This window comes from Protopterus annectens, chromosome 3.part1, assembly GCF_019279795.1.
Source record: "Protopterus annectens isolate FY-2018-M chromosome 3.part1, PAN1.0, whole genome shotgun sequence".
Lineage (NCBI taxonomy): Eukaryota > Metazoa > Chordata > Ceratodontiformes > Protopteridae > Protopterus > Protopterus annectens.
In genome coordinates, this window is record NC_056732.1 from 609,922,618 (window position 1) to 609,941,077 (window position 18,460).

Below are 18,460 nucleotides of genomic sequence, written 5' to 3' on the forward strand. Positions count from 1 at the left end.
CCTGGATGAGAGCCCTTTAGTGATGAGGTGTGCCACGTAGAAGGATTTCCTGACTACTGTGGTGATGTGATCATCAAAGGAGAGACTAGTGTCCGCCTGAGTCCCAAGGTCTCTTATCACACCTTTGGCGTTAAGTGGACTGCCGCTTATGTGATAGTTCATGGGTACCGAGTTTTTACCAAAAGGGATGACAATGCACTTTTTGGCACAGAGCATGAGGCCGTGGCTCTGGCACCAGGCATCAGTCTCAGAGAGGCCCTTCTGTAGGATGTCCACATCGTTTGGAACTTGACTACGGCACCTAATTTACAGCGATCTGCGAACTTTGTCAGCCAGAGGCCCTCTGTGTTAGCCTGTACTTCAGAGAAGCAGATGCCAAACAGGAGGGGACCCAAGACTAAACCCTGTAGTACTCCACTTGTCAGGTTTGAAGTCAGATTGGAAGTCTGCAACTTTTACAGTGTGGGTTCAGTCAGTGAGCCAGTTGGCGACCCATCATGTGACATATGGATTTATACCCAGTTTAGTGAGTTTATCTATGACTCTAGAATGGGGGATGTGTCGAAAGCCTTGGCGAGGTCAAGATATGCTGTGTGAACTGTCTTAGCCATGTCTACAACTTTGGTGACTTGTTTCAAAGAAGTTGATCAGGTTCAGGAGGCATGATCTGCCCTTCACAAATCCAAACTGGGTGGCATCCAGAGTCTGGAGGTTACCAATGTCTTTGTTTATGAGTTCCATGATGATACGTTCCATGGCCTTACAAACCAGGCTCATCAGGCTAATAGGGGGATAGTTCCCAGGGTCCGTGGTGGCTCCCCCTTTGTGGAGTGGTATAACTGTTGCTGTGCTCCATTCAGTAGGTACAAAGCCTGATGTGAGGCTGTGATTGAACATGGTGCTTAGGTGGGGGCCAGTTCGTTCTGAAGTTCATGTAGAATGCAGCCTGGGATGGTGTCCTGTCCCATGGATGCCGTGTTCTTGGCTTTGGAGAACGCAGTTTTTACCTGCTCAGTTGTGACTGCGGGGGCACTACATTCTTCCAGTATGGATATGGGCCCTTCAGGGGGTGGGGGAGTAAAGTTGGCACTGAACCTATCAGCCAGGATATTGGCAATATCAGCTGGTTCCATAATTTTCATTGCACTCCATCCAAACACCTCACAGGTACGGCAAGTGCCAGAGCCCAAAAAAACACAATAATTTTGAAAAAATAGGGCCAGCACCAAATGGAAGTTGCCAAATAAATATAAACTTATTAATTAAACATTTTCAAGCAACTAAGTGTAAAACACCCCCAGTAAAGCACAAAAGTGCTCCAGAAAAAGCAGCAAACCGGTTTTGGCTATATTAGCCTTCTTCAGTGCACAAACATAATCAATAAAAAAGAAGTAACATCAGAGCAGCAGTATTTATAGCATCTTAATAACAAGCCAATCAAGTCATTATATACTTAATGGATACCTATTAAGGATATATTTTAAACATGTTCATTCAAACCAGGGCTGAAAAGGCCACCCAATTTAATTATCCATTTCCTTTCCTTATTATTTAAAATTGTGTGCCAACCACTTTTGAGGGACCTATCTCCTTTAATTTTGTCAATGACCGTAAAATAAAAGGAAGCTCTAGTTTTTCAAAATTAAGGAATTTACTAGCCCCAATACTGACAGAGTTTTTGATATAAAGTTTCTGGCCAATTGTGGTTCAGATTGGGTGGTGTACTTGGCCTCCTGTCCTTGCTAAGCTTTTTATGTGGTTCAGACATCCAGACCATTACGGATCAAGATTTTGGAACATATGAGTGACATAAGGAATCATAAATGTTCTAGTGCACTTTACAAACACACACTAAAGCACCCCTCTGCATCCTTTTATTTTACGGTCATTGACAAAATTAAAGGAGATAGGTCACTTTTATGCTTTAATGGGGGTGTTTGACACTCTTAGCTGCTTGAACATGTTTAATTAATAAATTTATATTTATTTGGCAACTTCCATTTGATGCTGGCCCTACTTTTTCAGAATTTCCGTAATTTTCATGCCACTGTGCTGTAACTCAGAGGAAATCTGGTTGTTACCGCTGAGATTCTTGACATAGCTATAGAATGCTTTGTGGTTGTCCTTAGAGTCAGTGGCAATCTTGTTTTCATAGCTGACTTTGGAGGATTTTATGAGGGATCTTAGCTTCTTACTGAGGCTGACTAGGGAGCTTCTCCACTCATGGGATTTTACTCTCTTTTGCAACAGTTTCTTCCTTCTGTTGTAGTGTTTGTTTATAGCAGCGAACCACCAAACTGGCTTCCTTTTTTTGGAGGATAGCACGATCCATGCACTTGTGTAAGTGCAAATAGAGTGCATTTGTATAAGATTCGGCAGTTGTAACCATCCATTGGTGCTCCCTAGAATATGCGTTGTGAAAACATCTGCCACTGCCAAACCCTCATGGCTTCCCGACAATGAGGGTAAGAATGAGTTCCTTCTTGTTTGTTAATATACCATACCACAGTCATGTTGTCTGACTGAATGGATATCATACACTTAGGAGTAGGTCCTGAAAAGCCTGCAACTCTAGAAGAACTATCCTCATCTCCAAGATACTGATGTACAGATTGGCCTCTGTTGTCAACCATGTACCTTGGACCATCTTCCACTCGAAATGCCCCCCCCCCCGAAGGCATGCATCCATGGTCAGTGTTGCTGTAGAATGATCCATCTGGAAAGAACAGCCGTTGGTCACCAATGGGAAGGTTAGCCACCAAGAGATGTGGTTTCTACATGCCTCTGTAAGTCTGATCTTTGCAAGCATAGGGTGACTGGATTGTATTCATTTTGCTGATAAGGTCCACTGTAGTACTCTCATGCAATATCTTGCTGGAGAATAACAAGAAACGTAGATGCCATGAGACCTAAGATATGTAGGACCAATCTTGCTGGTGATCTGAGGATGAAGAACTAGTACGGCTGTCAAGCATAGTGAATGAACCTGGTTAGAGAAAGGATGACTATTTGAAGCTATGTATTCAGGTGGCATCCTGTCAACTCTGCTGGTGTGGACTGGAGTCAACTGACATTTTGGAAGATTTAATGGAATTCGTAGGTTCTGGAGCAAATGGAGCACATGGTCCTGGTCTTTGAGAAGAAGATGCTTGGTGGAGACGGTGAGGAGTCAATAGTCTATACTTGAGAAGAAGTGGAACCCTCGAAGATGCAGGTGCGCCACTACGACTACCATGACCTTGGTGAACACTCATGCTGTGGTGAGATCAAACTGCAAAGCTTTGAATTGGAAATGATCGTCTCCCAGCTGAAGGCAGAGACATCTCCCGGAGTGCTTCACTATTTTGATGCAACAGTAAGCATCCTAAGATAGCATATCCAATCATCCTGCCTCAGCAGAAGTAAAATGGACTGAACCCTGACCATCCGGAATTGTCTGTTATACAAACTTGCTCAGGTGACTTAGATCAAACATAGGTCTTAGGCTCCCAGTCTTGTTTGGTACTAATGCAAAATCTGAAGGCAATGCTAGAAATCTAAACCTCAAAATGCACTCTCTCGAGGCACTCCTAAAAATGGAGAACATCGATAACTGTGCAGTAACTGAGACCTGGTTCAAGGCTACAGAGAGCACCCCTGCAATACCAGGCTACAACTCTTATCACACTTTTCGGCCACCAAACCAGGACCGAAACACTAAAGATGGAGGAGTGTCCATATTCACCAAGGATATTCACAGCACCAGGCTAGTTTCCCAACACAATGCATCTGAAATTCTCCAGGTGCAACTAACACTAGGTAAGACTGCAATCCAAATTGCAGCTTGCTACAGATCCCCCACCATGCCCCAATCTCATTACATCTTTCTAAACATACTGCAAAATATTAAGATACAACCAAACACCCTAATGCTGGGTGATTTCAATTACCCTGCTATTAACTGGGAAAACTACTAGTGTACCAATACCTTTGCCCAACGGTTCTTGGAATTCATAAATTCCAATGCCCTGGATCAGCTAATCCATAGTCCCACCAGGGACTCCAATATCCTAGACCTGGTCATTACCAACATGGGAAATCGATGCTCCACACCTATGGTCACCCCCCTCGTTGGTCAGGTCTAATCATAAACTAATCACCCTTGACATCCACATCCCTCCACCACAACCCAGTAAGGAAACTTCCATAAAAAACTTCTCCAAAGCCAACTTCATGCTACTCAAGTCAGAAGTGACAAACATCATGACACCCATGCAGACTGGAACTGAAAGTTCGACTGCTGAATCCTACACTAAGGCACTGTATATGAGCACATCCACTCGTGCATGAATCGTGCCATCCCAAATAAAGCCAAGACGCTCTCCTCTAAAAAATGGAAGCCAATCTGGTGGTCCCCTGCCATAAATTAGAAGTTATGTACTCACCATAACGTTCCATCTGAGTAGGTGACTTCATTCGGATGCAACCTGTGGGTATCGGATCCGATCTCGGATCCGAGCCGGCAATTCAAAAGCTTAGGCTCCGAGCTCCTAGCTCCTCCCTCTTACCCATAACCCCTTGCCAAGCCCTGACTGACCTCAGATTGAGTTTGCCTCAAAATACTGACCACAGTATACTAAAACAGCATAAATACTCGCTCTATAAAGGTCAGGGGGATGGAGGATGGTTGCATCGAATGAAATCACCTACTCAGATGGAACGTTATGGTGAGTACATAACTTCTAAATCTGAAGTAGGCAGACTTCATTCGTCTGCAACCTGTGGGACAGAGTCCCTAGCTACCTGAATCTTGGCGGCCGTCATGGAAGGATGTTCGAGCACCGCTGAGCCAAAGGATGCTCTTCCTCTAGAAACAACATCCACCTTGTAATGAGAAATAAAAGTATGAGGCGAGGCCCAAGTAGCTGCCGCAGATATCATCCAACGAAACACGGGACTTAAAGGCTGGCGTAGAAACTGCCCTAGTAGAATGAGCCGTAACCCTCTGAGGAGCAGGTCTGCCTGAAGTGTCATATGCCTGCAGAATGCAATTAGCAATCCATTTAGATAGAGTGACTTTAGACACTGCTTTACCCAGAGCAAATTTAGCAAAGGAGACGAACAGCTGATCTGATTTCCTGTGGCCAGCTGTCCTGTTAATATAAAAGCGTAATTGTCTATGAACATCCAATGAATGCAATTTGTATTCTCCTTTGTTTGAATACTTGGGAAAAAGACAGGCAGATTGATTGACTGGTTAATATTGGATTCAGAAGAGACCTTGGAAGAAAAGATGGATTGGTCCTGAGGCACACCCTATCAGGGAAGAAAGAAAGATAAGGCGGTTTGACACATAGAGCCTGAAGCTCAGACACCCTTCTGGCTGAAGTGATAGCTACCAGAAAGGCAGTCTTCCAGGAAAGGTATTTTAAATCAGCAGAAGCTGCAGGCTCGAAGGGAGGAGCAGTAAGGGCCTGCAGGACTAAAGACAAGTCCCAAGGTGGTACAACCTCCTTGACTGGAGGCCTTAACAAAAACTCCTTTGAGAAAGGTTTTGCATAATTTAAGCTGTCATAAGGGAGCTGTGTCCTGGCCAATGTGATAATGCGAGATAGCCGCCAATTGTACCTTAATCGTGGAAGAACTGGCCCCTTGATGAAAGAGGTCTGTTAGAAAATCTAGCACCGCAGAGATAGGTGCTGAAAAGGATCCACAGTTCTCTGTCCTGCCCATATAGAGAACCTCTTCCATTTACTCCGATAAACCTGTCTGGTGGAAGGTTTATGAGCAGCCACCAAAATGGCTTTGACCGGTGAAGAGATACCGGGAGTCCTAATTAAGGTTGGAATTGGAGCAGCCAAGCTGTCAACTTCAGGGTCCGCAGATTGGGAACTGGCATTCCCAGAGGGTGAGAGATGAGATCCGAATTGGATCCAGAATCCATGGTGGATTGATTTTGTGAGACCATACTGAAGGGAACCAAGGTTGTCGAGGCCAGAATGGGGCAATGAGAATCATTCTGCTCCCCAAACTGTTGGCTTTCTGCAGAAACCTCTGCATCAGAGGAAGTGGAGGGTAGGCATAAAGGAGACCGGGAGGCCAAGCATGCACCAGAGCATCCCTCGGGAACTCCCCTGGTGGGGGAAGCAGAGCGAAGAAATTGTCGCATTTGGCGTTTGAGGGAGAAGCAAGAAGATCGCAACAGGGTTGCCCCAAGCGGCAAAAATCTTCTTCGCTACTTGAAGATTGAGGACCACTCGTGTGGAGAAAGGATGGTGCGACTGAGCTTGTCCGCAAGGATGTTGGACTTTCCCGGAATGTGCGTTGCTATCAGAAAGCGTTTGGTGGAAATTGCCCATTCCCAGACTCTCATGGCCTCTCGACAAAGGGGGTAAGACCTGGTTCCTCCCTGCTTGTTGATATACCAGACTACGGACATGTTGTCTGTCTGAATCGCAATAGTCCCTGTAGGAAGAATGTGGTGAAGTGCTTGCAACGCTAGGAGCACCGCCCTCATTTCCAGGACATGTATATGCAATGACGTCTCTGTGGGATTCCACGTGCCTTGGACAATCTTTCCCAGAATGCCCCCACCCGAGGCAAGAAGCGTCCGTGGTCACTGTGGCTCGGGAAATGCAGCGCAAAAGGTCTTCCTGCTAGGGGCTCCGGAGAAAGAAGCCACCACAGAAGGGAGTCCCTGCACGCTCTGCTGACCGCAATCGGAGCGTTTAGAGACGAATAAAGAGGAGACCACTGAACTTGAAGGGTCCATTGAAGAACCCGCATGCGTAAACGGGCATGAATTAGAAGCGGGATAGCTGCTGCCATAGAACCTAGGGCCCTCAGGACCCGAAGCTGCAGTCGGAGATGGTTGAAGGATTGCTGTCACATGACACCTCAGGCTGACGACGGTCTGGGGTGAGGAAGGCTCGCATTGATCTGGTGTCTAGTCTTCCTCCTATGAAATCTATAATTTGAGTTGGATTCAGAAAAGATTTCTCCCAGTTGATCGTGATGCCCAGCCTTGGTGCTAGTTGAAGGAAGTAATCCCTGGCTGAGCACAGAAGATGCCTTGATGATGCCGTCAGGAGCCAGTCGTCCAGGTAAAAGACCTGTAATCCCTGGAGCCTCAGGTGGGCCGCTACCACCGCTAACACCTTGGTAAACACCCTGGGGGCTGAGGTGAGACCAAAGGGAGGACCCTGAACTGATAATGACTGGCTTCCAGCCGGGAACGAAGAAACGTCCTGCTTCGTCTGTCCATCCGAATGTGGTAGTGCGCAGCCTTGAGGTCTATGGAACACATCCAGTCGTTCTCCCTCAAAGGGGAGTATAGATTGCAGGGTGACCATCCGGAACTTTTGCTTGGTTACTGACAGGTTCAACAGGGAAATGTCTAAAATTGGTCTTAAGTCCCCCGTCTTCTTTGGCACCAAAAAGAACCTGGAGTAAAACCCTAATCCGGCTTGATCTGGGGGGACAGCTGGATGGCTCTTTTTCCTAGCAGCTGCTCGATTTGATAGCTGCCGCCTCCCTTTGGTCGGGTGGAACATCTGGGAGGCTGCGAGATTTGGGAATCTTGATTAGGGGTATTGAATATCCTCTGGATATAAGACGAAGCACCCAACTGTCTGTTGTTATGGACTCCCAAGAAGTCAGGTGCATCGAACCGCCCCGACTGCCTCCAGAGACGGACAGCCGGGCAACCCTTCAGGGCTGCTGCGTGGGTCTCTCAGAGAGGTTCTCTGGACCCAAAATTGCCAGGAGCCCCCTGCCTCTGGCACGACGACCTCCCGTCCTCCTCTGCCACGGAAGGACTGGTTATCTGGAGCAGGTTGGGACTGCTGCGACTTCGGAACCACATCTTCTTCTGTCCCTTTTGGTTCTTAGAGAAGGACCTCTGGGGAGCTGAGAAGCGGACTCCGGCGGCAGACAGCGTCTTCCGTCCTTTTCGCTCTGGACTAATGTCTCGCGAACAGTCTTGCCAAACAAGGCAGAACCATCGAAAGGGGCATTAGCGAAGGTCGCCTTGAAGGGCTCAGCAAAATCACAATGGCGGAGACAGGCCTGTCGCCTCATGACAAGGCCTGCTCCGCTGGCTCTAGCGGCTCCCTCAGTAGCATGAGACAGCAGCCGCATAGATGTATTGGATACAGATCTGAGAGTGGCCATTCGGGTGGAGTAAACCTGTTTATCCTCACCGAGATGGACTCGGGGAGATGCAGCGTATTCTTTAATCAGATCTCGCTGCATCCTAATGACATGTGCCATGTAGTTCAGCTCTCAAGGAGAAGGTCGCTGAACTAAAACTCGCTTCCCAATGCGATCCATCGAATGGGACTCCTTGCCCGGAGGATGGACGGAGGGACTCTCCTGGGCCAATTCCTCTTCGTGGCTGCAGCCATCATCATGGCATCTACTGGGGACCCTTACTCCAGTGGAGTGCGGTCTGATGGAGGAGAAAGAAGCGTCCGGCGCTTAGGAATAGGCTCAATGGTGTCCGGATCCTTCCACGCCTGATAGATATAAGATCTACCAGGGGTCAGCAGGAGGGACACCCAAGAGGTAGAAGGGCCGCCTCGAATGCCTCCAAGAACACAGACTCGTCCGAAGAAGCCTTGGGGCAGACCACCCCGATCCTTAACATCTCCATGATGTCTCCAAATGAGACGTCCTCAGGGGTGACCTAGGGAGCCTTCCCTTCATCCAAGTCCGTGTCTTCAGTGACGGACTCAGGGGAGTCCATGTGCCTCCTCTTGCACTTGCGCTTCGAGGTACTTCATCGGGGCTGTCCGAGGAGTACTCTTCAGCAGATGGATGTTCCAAGGGAACCACTTGGGACATCGAGGCGGGCTGTCCCTGGGACCGGCTGGTGGGGCCTGGCCCAACTGCAATGGAGTGCGGGATGGAGCCGTGGCAGGGACCGGGGTCCGGATGTCCTCGACAGTGCCCTTTCCATAACGTTGAAAGCCGAGGGGAGCCAGCTTCTCTAAGCCCGAGAGCCGACCCCACTCGGATCCGGCGCGGATCGGAGTCGGAGCGAAAACCATCGGATCCGAGAGACCAGTGTGCTCCGACCTGGGCGGAGCCGAAGACACCAGCTCCCTCGGATCCGAGGCTCGGCCTCGGCTCCGAGGTCGGGTCCGGCACCAAGCACTCAAGGGATGGGACGGATCCGAGGTGCGCCGACCTATCGGATCCGACCCACCCCGGATCCAAATCTGCACGGCGCCGATAGCTCCGAACCCGTGGTATGGGTGGGAGAAGGAGCTAAGGGGAAAAAGGGTGAAGCCCCTCCCGGTTGGGGGCTAGGAGCACTCCCATTTGCATTTGGGCCTGGATGAATTTCCTCATCATCCGGTCCATATCAGCTTCGCTCATTGAAAAGGTCGATCTAGAGGAGGCCACGGCCGGACCTAGAGAGCCATCTCGGTGACCTCCTGGAAGGGCTAGCCTCCTCCTCCTCGGGTCCAGGAGAGAACCGGGGAGTGGAGCCGAGGAGGAGGAAGGCTAGAAGGCACAGGGAGGCCAGCTTAGATGGAGGAGCCGAACTGGAAGCTTGCTCCACTTGTGGTGCCTCTCCTGTGCCTCTCCTTCTGTCTCTCCCTAGAAGAATCCTTCCCCTCCGGCAACTTTAAGGGAGGTTGAGTCCCAGCCGGAGGGGGAGAACTCACAGCAACAGGTTGCTGACTGGTGGGTGCAGAGGCCGAAGCAGTATCTGGGGTAAAGACCGCCAGCACCAACTTCGACCTCCGTTCCCAAAGCCCGGGGGTTGAACCCTGCACAAATGGTACAACCAGAAGACAGGTGTTCAACCCCCAAGCATTTAACGCACCGAGTGTGGCCATCTGCTGGGGACAGCTTATGGCCACACTCGGTACATTTCGAAAAAACAGCCTTAGGGGCTTCAGACATTACACCTAAGGCCTAAACACACACACACACAAACAAACTACGAAAACCCGAGAAAAATTAACTAAAGAGGGAGGAAAGCCTTAACCACACACAACTCTAACTATATTAATAACAAAAATAGAGAATTTCAACAATTTTCCTGTCAGAAAAACTACACTTATCTCAAACCACGCCAGGAGCTCTAGAATTCCGTTGCTTCTTGAAAGCGCAAAGCGAAATCTGAGGTCAGTCAGGGCTTGGCAAGGGGTTATGGGTAAGAGGGAGGAGCTAGGAGCTCGGAGCCTAAGCTTTTGAATTGCCGGCTCGGATCCGAGATCGGATCCGATACCCACAGGTTGCAGACGAATGAAGTCTGCCTACTTCAGATCAAATTTTACAACAAAAGGAATAACTGTTGCAGAAAAGAGGAAAATCCCAGGATGCAAAAAACTCTCTTACCAGCCTCAGTAAGAAGCAGAGATCCCTCATAAAATCCTTCAAAGCTAGTTACGAAAATAAAATTGCCAAAGATTACAAAAACAACCACAAGGCATTCTATAGCCATGTCAAGAATCTAAATGGCAATGCTCAGATCTGCTCTGAGCTACAACAGAATGGCATTAAATATACTGATCCCAAGGATCTTGCTAATATCCTGGCAGATCGATTCAGTGCCAACTTCACCCCCCTCTCACCCCCTAAAGGACCCATCTCAACATCGAAAGATTGCCAAATTCTGGTAATAACGGCCACACAGGTAAAAACCGCACTCTCCAAAGCTAAGAATACAGCATCCATGGGACCAGACGACATCCCAGGCTGTGTACTACATGAACTACAAAATGAACTGGCACCTCACTTAAGTGTCATGTTTAATCATAGCCTCCCCTCAGGCTTTGTGCCCAATGAGTGGTGCACAGCTACAGTTATTCCACTCCAGAAGGGGGGAGCCACCTTGGATCCTGGGAGCTACTCCCCTATCAGTCTGATGAGCCTGATCTGCAAGGCCATGGAACGTATTATCATGGAACTTATAAACAATGACACTGGCAACCTTCAAACACTGGACCCCACCCAGTTTGGGTTCGTGAAGGGACAATCCTGTCTCCTGAACCTGACTGACTTCTTTGCATCAGTCTCCAGAGCTGTGGATGAGGTTAAGGCAGTCCACACAGCCTACCTGGACCTCGCCAAGGCCTTCAGCACCATCCCCCACTCTGGAATCATAGATAAACTTAATAATCTGGGTATTAATCCCTACGTCACTCGATGGGTTGCCAACTGGCTTACTGACAGAACCCACTAAGTAGCTGACTCCATATCCAGCTCCAGACAAGTGGAGTACCTCAGGGTTCAGTCCTGGGACCGCTCTTGTTTGGCATCTACTTCTCTGAACTACAGGCCAACATTAAAGGACTCTGGCTAACAAAGTTCGCAGATTACTGCAAACTGGGAACAATTATTGTATCCGCAAATAATGTGGATATTCTACAAAAAGGCCTTACAGAAACAGATGCTTGGTGCCAGAGCCATGGGCTCAAGCTCAATGCCAAGAAGTGCATAGTTATCCCCTTTGGGAAAAAACATGTACCCGTGAATTGCCGCATAGGTGGCAGTACACTAAACACCGAAAGTGTTATAAGAGACTTGTGGACAGAGGTCTCACCTTTGATAACCACATTGCCACAACAGTCAGGAAATCCTTCTATGTGGCACACCTCATCACTAAGGGCTTTTCATCCAGAAAAAAGGAGGCCATTGTCCCACTGTACTCATCCCTCATTAGATCCATTACCAAATACAATGCCCCATTTGGTATGTACCTCTCAAGACATCTGCAACAACTGGAAAGGCCGCAGAAATACCTCACTAAAAGAATCACAGGCCGAAAGCAGATGCCTTATGCTGACCATCTAAAAAAAACTCCAGCTATACTCTGTCGCATATCGTCTACGCAGCTGGCAATTGTTCAGGGGCAATGAAAGTCTTTCTCCAAAAAAAAAGACCTCTGAAGCCTCAATTTTGCAGTCCACCTCTGCCTCTTAGGGCTGTCCACTAAAATTGCCTCCCCCCTCCCCTCTGTCACAGGGAGGTTTTTCACCTTGAAAGTGATGGAAAGAACTCTGAGATTTGTGAAACCACATCCTCTTCCCTGAGCTCTGGTTTCTGGACAGTGTTCTCCGTGGGGTGTTGAACTGTACAACCACTGCAAAGAGAGAGTCTTGTCATCTTTTTTGACTCCTGGTGAGTGTGCCCTTGACTTTAGGTCATAAGAAGATGGAGCCATCATAGAGAGCACTAAAGAAGGCAGAATAAAGCCTTCTGTAAAATCACATATTCACATGCAGGCAAGGCAGTGTATGGTGATGCCGGTGACTGCTGGTTTGACAGACAGCAGATGCAGGGCCACATTAGAAGACTAAAGGGTGGAAAGCTGGGAGCCCACTGTTTTTGGACAACTGTTGACAGTACTCCTGAGAGCAAGTTGGTGATCTCATTTGTCAAGTCTCTCTAAAATCTCGTAAGGTGAGCAAGACAGTTCAGCAACTGAAGGGCAAAAGTCACTGAAGTGCAAGTCCGCTTTCCTTATCTATCCATCACCCATGGTTGCTGCCACCACCATAGCATCTGCAGGTGGTCCCTTACTCCACTGCTTCCTATCAGTGTCAGGGCAAGCAGTATGTGATTTGCTTTCTTCGGAATGTGTCCCACCACACTGGGGTCCTTCCATGCCCATAGAGCCATTAGATGTATAAGGGGGTCATTGGGTTATATCACCCAGGACAAAGTTGGTCTGGAACCAAAAGTCTCCAAGAATACTGACTCATCTGGAGAACGATCTTGGAATGATCAACCCATTCTCTGTTTCATTAATTCTACAATGTTTCCAAAGGAGATGTCTTTAGAGAGGGAATAAGGGGAGCCCTCTCCTTCCACTAAGTCAGTACCTTCCTTGAAGGACTCTGGTGATGAGTCTAGATGTTTCTGCTTACATGTCCATTTTCTTGCAATACCACCTGGGGGTTCAGTAGAAGGGTCAGAATCATACTGGGAACTGACAAAGAAAATTTCCTCAAAAGCTCTTGGTACCAACTGTCCCTATACAACTGGATATAGAGCAGAAGCAGCAGATTGCAGGTGGACTTTGGGTGGAAATGGAGTAGTAGCAGTTGCACTGTCTTTGTAAGATGCCAAAACCATTTCAAAAGCCGAGGCTGCTATAGGAGCCAACGATTCCCCCCTCATCAAGGAGGAGAAGGAAATCTCGGTGGCACCGAGCCTCGGTTCCGAAGATGATCTAAAGCCAAGGGGAAGAGAGAGCTACAAGAACCTCGGTGTCAAATCACTCCCCTGTAGTTCAGATCCAAATTCTGGCTCAGACTCCCATCTCAATTCAGTGGTAGCGGCACTGAGAGAGATTGGGCTATATTTGGTGTTGAAGATGCCAGGAGTTCCAGCGCCAACAAAGGAACTACGGATCTAATTGGTTCCAAAGAAACCGAACCCAGAAGTTAGACTGGTGCAGATTCTTGCACGTAGGGGTTAAGATGATCAACAGCTGGCACCTTCCCAGGAGGGCAGTGCTGGGTTAACCCCAAGCTCTATCTGTGCCTTCAAAAATTTCATCATTGTGTCGATGTCCATCTCTGTAAAGCTTCTAGATGACAGAGAGAATGACGCTACTGAGGAGGGTCAAGACCATCTCCTTTCTTGAAGTGCTGGAAAGTCTAGAAGTTACCAGCTCCAGTGAAAAATGAGTCCTTGGAGAAGGAATAGAGGACTGAGGAGTTGTTGGTTCCATCCTTCTTAGGATTTTTGGGTCAGGACCAACATATGCTGGGTTCTAGTGATCTGTTTTTTGAAGGTTTCACTGGAGATGTGCTTCGTTCCTTTTCTCCATTGTAAGATTTTGCCTTAGATTTAGCCTTCTCTTTGCTAGAAGAGGTAGTACCAGAAGGTGAACGGGTAGCTCCTCTCTGAGTTGGAAGGAGCCCCTTAAGAAATAATTTATCTTGCCATGTTTGAAGAGACTTGACATTGAAGGCTGCATAAGACTTGTGGTCCGTGTCTAGGTGAGCCATACCAAGACAATAGGCACACAATGTGTTGGTCCTGAGGGGGCAAGTTGAGCCTGCACTTTGTACATTTTTTGAAGCCTGATGCTTCTGACATATTTAAGGCTGAAAAAAAATGATAAAAGTTAGCAGAAAATACAGCACACATAAAACTATAAGTATAAAAGTTATAGTACTATAGACTAAACAACAAAATAATAGGAGAACTAAACGTTATTATTTACATATATATATATATATATATATATATATATATATATATATATATATATATGTGTGTGTGTGTGTGTGTGTGTATATATATATATATATATATATATATATATATATATGTAGATATATATACACAAGCATACAATACACGTGCACACAAACACATATGGGTCTACTTCAAATGATCAGAGTTTCACAACATAGATCATTAGATCAAAGACCAGATGATCGAAGTTCTGAAACATCGAACATAAAAAAATAAATATAATAAACAAACAATCTAAAAAGAAAGAAGTTTTCTTTTATGTTTTTGCGGGGGGGGGGGAGCCCCCCTGCACCCCCACAACCCCTGATTGTTAAATATACCAACTCTGAGATCGCACAACAGTGAAGAGAATGGTAAATCTGCGATCTCTATTCAGGACGTTCAATGTTTCAGAACTTTGACCATCTGGTCTTAGCACGCTGATTATCAATATTCTGAAACTTTGATAATTTGAAGTAGACCTATATATATACATATATATATATATATATATATATATATATATATATATATATATATATATATACACACACACACACACACACACACACACACACACACACACACACACACACACACACACACACACACAAACAAGAAAAACTTTTTCTTAACTATACTAGTGAAAAGAAAAAGAGAAAAATGACTAGTGAAAGTTAAAACATTTCTCACTGTAGGAGAGGAGTACACTGGTTAAAAACTTTCACAAAGCTGTACAGAGCTCTCGGCACATCCAAACAGTTTGGTCAGCAAACGAGACCTGAGTATCTGTAGCTCAGCCTAGGGTATTATGAGTAGGGGAGGAATCAGAGCTCTGGGACCAATAAGCTTGAGATTGGCGCTGAGGCCGGATTCTGTCAGACCCCTCAACCTACATATTTAAATGGATGAAAACAGACAGCATTGGAGCACGTTATTTTGTGACATTTGCTAGAATACTGAACAAGTTTTTAGTGATGTGGTCCTATGTTTCTGGGTACTACCTGTCCTACTATACAAGTTCACAAGAAACGTGCACGTTCAACATATTTTCAGGCTGACAAACTCAACATATACCTGAATCATAATCATTAGGGGGTTGTTATGAAATAACACTCCAAGCTCATATTATAAAAAAAAGTGTTCCTTTCAGTCGTTTTAAATGTTACAACAAAACAAGCATGTTTTCCTTGTTCTGACAGATATACACATGAGATTTTGCTGTCTGCTTTCCCTACTGGCTACTACGTCACTCAAAATGAAATGCAAGTCTTAGCATCTTCATAACCTATTCTGAAAGTTCAGTAACACCTCCCATAAGAAGTAGAAAACTATTGTAATTTCAAAACAAGGTCAAAATCAGTCCAGAATGGCTTTTTGAAAATGTCAATCCATATCAAATTGCAAACTAGTCATCTTAAAATACCAATATAGCTTTTAGTTCTCTTTAGAGTAATAAGTTACCAAAACCATAATATGTAATGCTGCTGTGACTTCAGACTTAAAAGGAATATGTATTTTATTATAAGAGTGATATTTTATTTATATACGGTGGCATTAAATATGTTATTATTTACACAGAATGCACGATGCAGCTGCTCCTTCATACCTGATGGTAGAAGACTAATGAATGGAAGTTTTATAGGTACTTATGCCAGTAACATTCCCTGAAATAAAAATGTCCAACTATTTTGCTAATACATTCATCATATATATATATATATATATATTTATATATATATATATATATATATATATATTTATATATATTTAGAGAGAGAGAGAGAGAGAAATGTCAATATGTTGGGGACATCCCTCTGCAAAATGGGCAATAGCAAAGACAGAAAAAAATAAATGTATTACTTGACTTTCTTTAGCTTTTGATGCTTAAGCTTCATGCTGGCTTACGCACATATTACACACTGCTACTGAACAGGAAAATATGTTACAGGGAGCTATTGATAAGATGCAGGCGGACATCCACTGGACTAGCATAAACTATAAAAAGTTATACAAGGTATTGCTAATATTATGCATGCTTAAGGCATAAATTGTGCTATCACTTTTAGAAAGAAAAAAAAATATCTACCCAAAGTTAGCCTGTACTGATTTACTTGTCAAAACAATGCTTTCAATTGAACCCACAAACATATCCCTGTTCTTGGAATCTATGAGTGGCTAATGTCAGCAAAAAAGTAGTTATGTTCAGAGTGCACTCAGGAAAGGAGTAGGCCATACCTCTAATTGCTGTACGATCTGATGCACTTAAAAGGACTTCCATTAAATATTCCTTCCTATAGTGGCCTGCTATTTTGAGTCTCATACTATACAGACTAGAACAGAATTTCATTGAATTCCACTACAGTCACTTACTACAGCTGTACCAATTTTAACATTGGAAACATTTTGGAATACTGATGCCTTCCCCTTACTTTCAAGGTTATGTACTCTCACAAACGTTGTATATCAAATCACTAGCATGAAGTAGGTGCAGCCCCTACCACATGGAGGTCCAAAGTTGCTTATCTTTGACATTTCTGTGGAAGTTGACTATTTTGGCCAGCTTTTATTTACTTATGCTGTTGAGTCCAACTTTAAGCAGTTAAATTAGGTATTTTAAATCAGCTTCTTATGTAGGATGGCGCAGTGGTGCAGCGGTAGCATTGTCGCCTCACAGCAAGAGGTTCTCTAGTTCGATTCTCGGCAGGGGTGCCCTCTGTGTGGAGTCTACATGTCCTCCCTGCGTTCGTGTGGGTTTCCTCCGGGTGGTCCGGTTTCCTCCCACGTTACAAAGACATGCATCTGGAGCCTTTCTCCCCGGGCCTCCACTGAAAATTGGCTTTGTTCCAAGTCGGACTTTCCCGGTTAACAAATGTTAAATAAAATAAAATAAATAAATGTAGCCCTGTAGAAACTCAGCTACATTTGCATACATATATTTATTAAACTTTCTCTGAACCATCTGCCTGTTCACATAAATTTATTGAGTTCTTAAGATTCAGTTATTATGGCCAAACAGGATGGCATTTAACTGTGTGCAGTGATGGTTTTTACCACATCATAATTACGTTACATTAAATTATATGTACTTATACGCACATTTTATATATATATATATATATATATATATATATATATATATATATATACACACACACACACACACACACACATATATATATATATATATATATATATATGTATACACACACACACACACACACACACACACACACACACACACACACACACGTTTACCTTCATAATGCCGATCACATTATGGTAGACCCCGTTTCCACGAATCCTGAAGTGCGACTGTCCAAAACATCGAACACCACATTTCCGAATGGCAAAATCTCACCCCCTTTTTGACTGACTCATGGCAGCACTGGTGTGGAGGTGTGGTGCAGTCGGAAATGTCGGAATTCAACTTGTATTCGAAATTTGGAAGGATTCGCTGTTGTGGTTTTACCGAAATGATTCGATGATGTGGCCGGTCAATCATGTGCAATCGACAATATGAAGGTAAACATACATAGATATATATATATATAAAATACCAAAACTGGTTACTTAAAACACTTGTTATGTTCTAAATAACTATAAATTACTGGATAACGCTACAAGATGCAGCCTTCACATTGTTAGTTTAATGCCTACAGCTGGGAACACTTTAAATGGAAAAAGAAATCTCCAGTCATGCATCAAAGCAGTCTTGTGTGTATTTCCCATTAAACAAAGAATGCAAAGCGAAATTTGATCTCTGTCATGGTTCATATGCAAGGGACTCCAGACAAAAAGTACCATGGATAAGTAAAACTTTTTTAAAAGACAGAGTGGAAAAAGTCCAAAGCATGGTTTCACAAACAGGATGGTATTACAATATCCAGACACATTAAGTGGATATCAATATATTGTCATCTTTATGGAAGGATCAAGTCTTGATCTTTCAACAAGATCCCAAGACCTCTACGGCTCCACCAAAAAATTAATAAACCAAGCACCCATGACCTTATCTAGAATTTTCACAGTGTATTGTTGTAGTAGTATGCATGTGAATAAATGTGCATTTTTTTTAAAATATGTAATACAGTTACTGTTTTCATTATTATAAAGTTTTTTATTATAAGTTCCAGTGAAAAGAAAACACAAATGCCACATTCCTTCAGACTGTCCAAACTAGTGATAATCTACCAATCATGATAACCCAACATCAGACAAGTCAGATAAAGCGATGCACTATTTTCAGATGAGCTTCGGCATTCCATCACAA

The 18,460-nt window shown here is 44.9% G+C and overlaps 1 protein-coding gene across 2 annotated transcripts in view; it reads right to left on the bottom strand.

The window, feature by feature from the left end:
- The window catches only part of ATP9B (ATPase phospholipid transporting 9B (putative)), a 4,837,291-nt gene that overhangs the window by 4,644,831 nt on the left and 174,000 nt on the right, over positions 1 to 18,460 (bottom strand). The window lies entirely within an intron of this gene.